Source organism: Pecten maximus, chromosome 11 (assembly GCF_902652985.1).
Source record: "Pecten maximus chromosome 11, xPecMax1.1, whole genome shotgun sequence".
Classification (NCBI taxonomy): Eukaryota; Metazoa; Mollusca; class Bivalvia; order Pectinida; family Pectinidae; genus Pecten; species Pecten maximus.
Window position 1 is genome coordinate 24,037,518 of NC_047025.1, and position 10,065 is coordinate 24,047,582.

Sequence of the window (10,065 nt, forward strand, 5' to 3'; positions counted from 1 at the left end):
TACATAAACATTATTGTCTGGTCACATAAACATTATTGTCTGGTTACATAAACATTATTGTCTAGTTACATAAACATTATTGTCTGGTTACATAAACATTATTGTCTGGTCACATAAACATAGTTGTCCGGTCACATGAACATTATTGTCTGGTTACATAAACATTGTTGTCTGGTCACATAAACATTATTGTCTGGTCACATAAACATAGTTGTCCGGTCACATGAACATTATTGTCTGGTTACATAAACATTGTTGTCTGGTCACATAAACATTGTTGTCTGGTCACATAAACATTATTGTCTGGTTACACAAACATTATTGTCTGGTCACATACACATTATTGTCTGGTGACACAAACATTATTGTCTGGTTACATAAACATTGTTGTCTGGTCACATAAACATTGTTGTCTGGTCACATAAACATTATTGTCTGGTTACATCAACATTATTGTCTGGTCACATAAACATTATTGTCTAGTTACATAAACATTATTGTCTGGTCACATAAACATTGTTGTCTGGTCACATAAACATTATTGCCTGGTTATATAAACATTATTGTCTGGTCACATACACATTATTGTCTGGTTACATAAACATTATTGTCTGGTCACATAAACATTATTGTCTGGTTACGTAAACATTATTGTCTAGTTATATAAACATTATTGTCTAGTTACATAAACATTATTGTCTGGTTACATAAACATTATAGCCTGGTTATATAAACATTATTGTCTGGTCACATAAACATTATTGTCTGGTTACATAAACATTATTGTCTGGTCACATAAACATTATTGTCCGGTCACATAAACATTATTGTCTGGTTATATAAACATTATTGTCTGGTTACGTAAACATTATTGTCTGGTCACGTAAACATTATTGCCTGGTCACATAAACATTATTGTCTGGTTACGTAAACATTATTGTCTGGTCACATCAACATTATTGTCTGGTCACATAAACATTATTGTCTGGTCACATGAACATTATTGTCTGGTCACATGAACATTATTGTCTGGTTACATAAACATTATTGTCTGGTCACATAAACATTGTTGTCTGGTCACATAAACATTATTGTCTGGTCACATAAACATCATTGTCTGGTCACATAAACATTATTGTCTGGTCACATAAACATAGTTGTCTGGTCACATAAACATTATTGTCTGGTCACATCAACATTATTGTCTGGTTACGTAAACATTATTGTCTGGTTACATAAACATTATTGTCTGGTCACATAAACATTATTGTCTGGTCACATCAACATTATTGTCTGGTCACATAAACATAGTTGTCTGGTCACATCAACATTATTGTCTGGTTACATAAACATTATTGTCTGGTCACATAAACATTATTGTCTGGTTATATAAACATTATTGTCTAGTTACATAAACATTATTGTCTGGTTACATAAACATTATTGTCTGGTTACATAAACATTATTGTCTGGTCACATAAACATTATTGTCTGGTCACATCAACATTATTGTCTGGTTACATAAACATTGTTGTCTGGTCACATAAACATTATTGTCTGGTTACATAAACATTATTATCTGGTTACATAAACATTATTGTCTGGTCACATAAACATTATTGTCTGGTAATATAAACATTATTGTCTGGTCACATCAACATTATTGTCTGGTCACATAAACATTGTTGTCTGGTCACATAAACATTATTGTCTGGTTACGTAAACATTATTGTCTAGTTACGTAAACATTATTGTCGGGTTACATCAACATTATTGTCTGGTTACATAAACATTATTGTCTGGTTACATAAACATTATTATCTGGTTACATAAACATTATTGTCTAGTTACATAAACATTATTGTCTGGTTACATAAACATTATTGTCTGGTTATATAAACATTATTGTCTAGTTACATAAACATTATTGTCTGGTTATATAAACATTATTGTCTGGTTACATAAACATTATTGTCTGGTTACATAAACATTATTGTCTGGTCACATAAACATTATTGTCTGGTTACATAAACATTGTTGTCTGGTCACATAAACATTATTGTCTGGTCACATAAACATTATTGTCCGGTCACACAAACATTATTGTCTGGTTACATAAACATTATTGTCTGGTCACACAAACATTATTGTCTGGTCACATAAACATTATTGTCTGGTTACATAAACATTGTTGTCTGGTCACATAAACATTATTGTCTGGTTACGTAAACATTATTGTCTGGTCACATAAACATTATTGTCTGGTCACATAAACATAGTTGTCTGGTCACATAAACATTATAGTCTGGTCACATAAACATAGTTGTCTGGTCACACAAACATTATTGTCTGGTCACATAAACATTATTGTCTGGTTACATAAACATTGTTGTCTGGTTATATAAACATTATTGTCTGGTCACATAAACATAGTTGTCTGGTCACATAAACATTATTGTCTGGTCACATAAACATAGTTGTCTGGTCACATAAACATTATAGTCTGGTCACATAAACATTGTTGTCCGGTCACATAAACATTATTGTCTGGTTACGTAAACATTTTTGTCTAGTTACATAAACATTATATATATTGTCTGGTTATATAAACACTATTGTCTAGTTACATAAACATTATTGTCTGGTTACATAAACATTATTGTCTGGTCACATAAACATTATTGTCTGGTCACATAAACATAGTTGTCTGGTCACATAAACATTATTGTCTGGTTACATAAACATTATTGTCTGGTCACATAAACATCATTGTCTGGTCACATAAACATAGTTGTCTGGTCACACAAACATTATTGTCTGGTCACATAAACATTATTGTCTGGTCACATAAACATTATTGTCTGGTCACATAAACATTATTGTCTGGTCACATAAACATTATTGTCTGGTCACATAAACATTATTGTCTGGTTACGTAAACATTATTGTCTGGTCACATAAACATAGTTGTCTGGTCACATAAACATTATTGTCTGGTTACGTAAACATTATTGTCTGGTCACATAAACATAGTTGTCTGGTTACACAAAAATTATTGTCTGGTCACATAAACATTATTGTCTGGTTACATAAACATTATTGTCTGGTTACATAAACATTATTGTCTGGTTACATAAACATTATTGTCTGGTCACATAAACATTATTGTCTGGTCACATAAACATTATTGTCTGGTTACATAAACATTATTGTCTGGTTACATAAACATTATTGTCTGGTTACAGTAAACATTATTGTCTGGTCACATAAACATTATTGTCTGGTACATAAACATTATTGTCTGGTTACATAAACATTATTGTCTGGTTACGTAAACATTATTGTCTGGTCACATAAACATTATTGTCTGGTTACATAAACATTATTGTCTGGTTACGTAAACATTATTGTCTGGTTACATAAACATTATTGTCTGGTTACATAAACATTATTGTCTGGTTACATAAACATTATTGTCTGGTTACGTAAACATTATTGTCTGGTTACGTAAACATTATTGTCTGGTTACATAAACATTATTGTCTGGTTCACATAAACATTATTGTCTGGTCACATAAACATTATTGTCTGGTTATATAAACATTATTGTCTGGTTACATAAACATTATTGTCTGGTTACATAAACATTATTGTCTGGTTACATAAACATTATTGTCTGGTTACATAAACATTATTGTCGGGTTACATCAACATTATTGTCTGGTTATATAAACATTATTGTCTGGTTACATAAACATTATTGTCTGGTTACGTAAACATTATTGTCGGGTTACATCAACATTATTGTCTGGTTACATAAACATTATTGTCTGGTTACGTAAACATTATTGTCTGGTTACACAAACATTATTGTCTGTTACATAAACATTATTGTCTGGTCACACAAACATTATTGTCTGGTCACATAAACATTATTGTCTGGTCACATAAACATTATTGTCTGGTTACATAAACATTATTGTCTGGTCACGTAAACATTATTGTCTGGTTACGTAAAACATTATTCTGGTTACATCAACATTATTGTCTGGTTACATAAACATAGTTGTCTGGTTACATAAACATTATTGTCCGGTCACATAAACATTATTGTCCGGTCACATAAACATTATTGTCGGGTCACACAAACATTATTGTCTGGTCACATAAACATTATTGTCTGGTTACATAAACATTATTGTCTGGTCACATAAACATTATTGTCTGGTTACATAAACATTATTGTCTGGTTACATAAACATTATTGTCTGGTTACATAAACATTATTGTCTGGTCACATAAACATTATTGTCTGGTCACATAAACATTATTGCCTGGTCACATAAACATTATTGTCTGGTTACATAAACATTATTGTCTGGTTACATAAACATTATTGTCTAGTTACATAAACATTATTGTCTAGTTACATAAACATTATTGTCTGGTTACATCAACATTATTGTCTAGTTACATAAACATTATTGTCTGGTTATATAAACATTATTGTCTGGTTACATAAACATTATTATCTGGTCACATAAACATTATTGTCTGGTTACGTCAACATTATTGTCTGGTTACATAAACATTATTATCTGGTCACATAAACATTATTGTCTGGTTACGTCAACATTATTGTCTGGTTATATAAACATTATTGTCTGGTCACATAAACATTATTGTCTGGTCACATAAACATTATTGTCTGGTTACGTCAACATTATTGTCTGGTTACATAAACATTATTGTCTGGTCACACAAACATTACTGTCTAGTTATATAAACATTATTGTCGGGTTACATAAACATTATTGTCTGGTTACATAAACATTACTGTCTAGTTACATAAACATTATTGTCTGGTTACATAAACATTGTTGTCTGGTCACATAAACATTATTGTCTGGTCACATAAACATTGTTGTCTGGTCACATAAACATTATTGTCTGGTCACATAAACATTATTGTCTGGTCACATAAACATTATTGTCTGGTTACATAAACATTATTGTCTGGTCACATAAACATTGTTGTCTGGTCACATAAACATTATTGTCTGGTTACATAAACATTATTGTCTGGTCACATAAACATTATTGTCTGGTTATATCAACATTATTGTCTGGTTATATAAACATTATTGTCTGGTTACATAAACATTATTGTCTAGTTACATAAACATTATTGTCTGGTTACATAAACATTATTGTCTGGTTACATAAACATTATTGTCTGGTTACATAAACATTATTGTCTGGTCACATAAACATTATTGTCTGGTCACATAAACATTATTGTCTGGTCACATAAACATTATTGTCTGGTCACATAAACATTATTGTCTGGTTACATAAACATTATTGTCTGGTTACATAAACATTATTGTCTGGTTACGTAAACATTATTGTCTGGTCACATAAACATTATTGTCTGGTTACATAAACATTATTGTCTGGTCACATAAACATTATTGTCTGGTCACATAAACATTATTGTCTGGTCACATAAACATTATTGTCTGGTTACATAAACATTATTGCCTGGTTACGTAAACATTATTGTCCGGTCACATAAACATTATTGTCTAGTTACATAAACATTATTGTCTGGTCACATAAACATTATTGTCTGGTCACATAAACATTATTGTCTAGTTACATAAACATTGTTGTCTGGTCACATAAACATTATAGCCTGGTTATATAAACATTATTGTCTGGTTACATAAACATTATTGTCTGGTTACATAAACATTATTGTCTGGTCACATAAACATTGTTGTCTGGTCACATAAACATTATTGTCTGGTCACATAAACATTGTTGTCTGGTCACATAAACATTATTGTCTGGTCACATAAACATTATTGTCTGGTTACATAAACATTATTGTCTGGTTACATAAACATTATTGTCTGGTTACATAAACATTATTGTCTGGTCACATAAACATTATTGTCTGGTCACATAAACATTATTGCCTGGTCACATAAACATTATTGTCTGGTTACATAAACATTATTGTCTGGTTACATAAACATTATTGTCTAGTTACATAAACATTATTGTCTAGTTACATAAACATTATTGTCTGGTTACATCAACATTATTGTCTAGTTACATAAACATTATTGTCTGGTTACATAAACATTATTGTCTGGTTACATAAACATTATTGTCTGGTCACATAAACATTATTGTCTGGTCACATAAACATTGTTGTCTGGTCACATAAACATTATTGTCTGGTCACATAAACATTATTGTCTGGTCACATAAACATTATTGTCTGGTCACATAAACATTATTGTCTGGTTACGTCAACATTATTGTCTGGTTACATAAACATAGTTGTCTGGTTACATAAACATTATTGTCCGGTCACATAAACATTATTGTCCGGTCACATAAACATTATTGTCTAGTTACATAAACATTATTGTCTGGTTACATAAACATTATTGTCTGGTCACATAAACATTATTGTCTGGTTACGTCAACATTATTGTCTGGTTACATAAACATTATTGTCTGGTCACACAAACATTACTGTCTAGTTATATAAACATTATTGTCGGGTTACATAAACATTATTGTCTGGTCACATAAACATTATTGTCTGGTTACATAAACATTGTTGTCTGGTCACATAAACATTATTGTCTGGTCACATAAACATTATGTCTGGTTACATAAACATTATGTCTGGTTACAGTAAACATTATTGTTGGTCTACATAACACTTATTGTCTGGTCACATAAACATTATTGTTAGTTACATAAACATTATTGTCTGGTTACATTAACATTATTGCTTCTGGTCACAATGAATCAATAACTATATGTCTGGTCCAAATACATAGTGTATATCACATAACATTCATTTGTCTGGCAAATCACTTAAAATTATTGATAACATGGTTACATAAACATGTATGTATGGTCAATAACATTATTATTGTCTGGTCACATAAACACTATTGTCTGGTCACATAAACATTATTGTCTGGTCACATTAACATTATTGTCATTCTATGGATCAGCAGTTGTAATCAACATACAAACATACATAAATATCAAAATTAAATCTCCCCAAATATCATATTAATTCAATAACTTCATGTTTTGTTTGGCAAATTCCAAAGCTTCACAGAATACTGTGATAGAATTGAGATACTCTGTACATAGTAAAATTGAAAGTTACATTAATTGATGTGGAGTTTTGCCCTTGTGAAGCCAAAGCAGCCTTATTAATAGCATTTTAAGTAGCAGTCTGATATGAATTGATCTAGATAGTTTCTAGTTAATGGTTGAAGTTGAAATTTGTACGTACCAGTTGTTATTATACAATGTCTTTTGACTACAAATTTTGTTAACATCACAATTTTTTTTAACTTGTAAAGTGTAAAAATTGTGATTGAAAAAAACAATGTTTTCACTAAAGAATGTTTTATCAGGCGGAATCTATTTTTCCCCGGGACTATAATAGTAGGGCAGATTTATACAGCCACATCAGAAGAAGGAAAATTATTTATCATCACTAACTTGAAAATTATGTATAAAAATTCTCGCTTGGACTGGCATTTAAAATTACGAATGTACTTTAACTTTCTGTAGAATTTAAAATGATGTGGAGTTCTCTAATTTACATGTACAACTTTGCCGATAGTTAGTTTAAACTGTTTTATTTGTCAAATTCCATTTAACGGTATATAAACAACATATAAATTCTACAAAAAAGAATCAGAAACAAACGTCAAGACACTGATATAAATCGGACACCTATATAATGTAGATTGACGTTACATTACAGCATAGACATGGTGGATTAAACACAACATCGTATCATAATGATAATAGAGTCTAAAACATCAGTTGGAATAAAAGGGAGTGTTAGTTAACGTAGGATATGTTTCCAATACATCTATAAAATGTTTTCAGTCCCCAATGACGACATTTGACGCCCCCTATATGACCAAAATGACGACATTTGACGCCCCACTATATATCCCAATGACGACATTTGACGCCCCTACTGTATGTCTTCAATGATGGCATTTGACTCCCCCACTGTATGTCCTCAATGACGACATTTGACGCCCCTACTGTATGTCTTCAATGACGACATTTGACGTCCCAACTGTATGTCCTCAATGACGACATTTGACGCCCCACTGTGTGTCCTTAATGACGACATTTGACGCCCCACTGTATGTCCTCAATGATGGCATTTGACGCCCCACTGTATGTCCTCAATGATGGCATTTGACGCCCCACTGTATGTCCTCAATGACGACATTTGACGTCCCTATATGTCCTCAATGATGGCATTTGTCGCCCCACTGTATGTCTTCAATGATGGCATTTGACGCCCCCGCTGTATGTCCTCAATGATGGCATTTGACGCCCCGCTGTATGTCCTCAATGATGGCATTTGACGCCCCACTGTATGTCCTCAATGACGACATTTGACGCCCCCTATATGTCCTCAATGTTGGCATTTGACGCCCCACTGTATGTCCTCAATGATGGCATTTGACGCCCCACTGTATGTCCTCAATGCCGACATTTGACGCCCCCTATATGTCCTCAATGTCGACATTTGATGCCCCCTATATGTCCTCAATGATGGCATTTGATGCCCCCGATGTATGTCCTCAATGATGGCATTTGATGCCCCCGCTATAAGTCCTCAATGATGGCATTTGACTCCCCTACTGTATGTCCTCAATGACGACATTTGACGCCCCACTATATGTCCTCAATGACGATATTTGACGCCCCACTGTATGTCCTTAATGACGACATTTGACTCCCCACTTTATGTCCTCAATGACGACATTTGACGCCCCCATTATATGTCCTCAATGACGACATTTGACACCGTTCGATATATCCCTATAGTGATTGCATTTGACGCCATTCTATAACCTCAATGACGACACTTGACGCCCCCCATTGTATGTCCTCAATGATGATATTTGACAGTGCATTCCCCATTTATATCCCAAATGACATTTAACCCCCATATATCCTCAATGACATCATTTGACGCCCCATTTATACATGTATTCCCGTGACCCCAACTCTTTATCCCCAATGACGACATTAACACCACCTCCATATGCCCAACGACGACATTTAACACCCCTCTATGTCCCCAATGACGCTTTGTCCCCAATGACGACATTTGACACTCCTTTATATCGCCAATGACGAAATTTAACATCTCTATATCCCCAATGACTTCATTTAACACCCTCTATATCCAAAATGACGGTATTTGACGCCCCGCTCTTTTTTCCCATTGACGACATTTAACATCCCTTTTTATTCCCAATGACGACATTTGAAGGCCCGTTCTTTGTCCTCAGTAACGACATTTAACACCCCTATATATCTTCAATGACGACATTTTACGCTCCGCTCAATATCCCCTGGGTGAATGATGATATTTAACACCCCTCTTTATCCCAAATGAAGGTATATGAAGGCCCACTCTTTGTCCTCAGTAACGACATTTAACACCCCTCTATATCCTCAATGACGACATTTAACACCCCTCTTTATCCCCAATGACAACATTTGACGGCCTACTCTTTGTCCTCAGTAACGACATTTAACACCCCTCTATATCCTCAATGACGATATTTAACACCCCTCAATGACGACATTTTACACCCCTCTTTATCCCCAATGACGACATTTGACGGCCTACTCTTTGTCCTCAGTAACGACATTTAACACCCCTCTATATCCTCAATGACGATATTTAACACCCCTCTTTATCCCCAATGACGACATTTGACGGCCAACTCTTTGTCCTCAAAGACATTTAACACCCCTCAATATCCCCAATGACGACATTTTACACCCCTCAATGACGACATTTTACACCCCTCTTTATCCCCAATGACGACATTTGACGGCCAACTCTTTGTCCTCAAAGACGACATTTAACACCCCTCAATATCCCCAATGACGACATTTTACACCCCTCTATATCCCCAATGACGATATTTAACACCCCTATTTATCCCCAATGACGACATTTGACGGCCA